Genomic DNA, 1,127 nt, shown 5'->3' on the forward strand with positions numbered 1-1,127 from the left:
TGAGTGCTGCCCACTGCCAGTGAGTGCTGCCCACTGCCAGTGAGTGCTGCCCACCTCCAGCGAGTGCTGCCCACTGCCAGTGAGTGCTGCCCACTGCCAGTGAGTGCTGCCCACTGCCACGGAGCTGCCCACTGCCAGTGAGTGCTGCCCACCTCCAGCGAGTGCTGCCCACTGCCACGGAGCTGCCCACTGCCAGTGAGTGCTGCTGAAGCCTCCTGGCACAGACTCAGACTGCTGTTTGCACTGCGTTTACTGTCTGCATGGCTTTCTGTTCTTGTAGAAATGATGGTTTCCACTCCTCCTTCCTCAACACTGAAGCTTCAAATTCCTGTATCTTCAGATTGTATTGTGTTGGAATGTTTTTGAGTTTAAATATTTTTTATTGCATTTATTTATTGTGGAGGCAGAGCCTATGTGTATATATAAAATTTTGCTTAATAAATTTTGACATGAAATTAAGATAGAATTGCTAGCAATTTCTAAAAAGGCCTTAAATACGTGTTTTGGCATCTTATACTATGTATTTATGAAAAATAGTATTCTTGACATTGGCAATTATAAAATCAAAATGAAAAAGTTAAGTGTACTTTCAGTATTAAGTATTCAGCCAAGATTTAATGATCAAGCATATTCAATTCATTAGTACTCATCTTTTATTTTGTGTGCATGGGGTGAGGGGGTGTGTGCATGTATGACTCTATGAGGCGTATCTATCTTTGGGGAGTGTATGTGTGTGGGGTATGTGAATGTGTGTGTGTGTCAGGGGAGGTTATATGTGGGCATGTGAGTGTGGAGGGTTCATGTGTGGGCTTGTGAGTGTGTGTGTGGGGTTATGTGTGGGCGTGTGTGTGTGGGGTTATGTGTGGGCGTGTGTGTGGGGTTATGTGTGGGCGTGTGTGTGGGGTTATGTGTGGGTGTGGGGGATTATGTGTGGGCGTGTGTGGGGGGTTATGTGTGGGCGTGTGTGTGTGGGGTTATGTGTGGGCGTGTGTGTGGGGTTATGTGTGAGCGTGTGTGTGGGGTTATGTGTGGGTGTGGGGGATTATGTGTGGGCGTGTGTGGGGGGTTATGTGTGGGCGTGTGTGGGGGGTTATGTGTGGGCGTGTGATGGGAGGGTTATGTGTGGG

The 1,127-nt window shown here is 47.9% G+C and overlaps 1 protein-coding gene across 4 annotated transcripts in view; it reads left to right on the forward strand.

Moving 5' to 3' along the window:
• C6H12orf4 (chromosome 6 C12orf4 homolog) overlaps nt 1-1,127 on the forward strand; it is a 36,713-nt gene that overhangs the window by 3,189 nt on the left and 32,397 nt on the right. The window lies entirely within an intron of this gene.

The sequence above is a fragment of the Mus caroli genome, chromosome 6 (genome assembly GCF_900094665.2).
Source record: "Mus caroli chromosome 6, CAROLI_EIJ_v1.1, whole genome shotgun sequence".
In the NCBI taxonomy this organism is placed as follows: domain Eukaryota; kingdom Metazoa; phylum Chordata; class Mammalia; order Rodentia; family Muridae; genus Mus; species Mus caroli.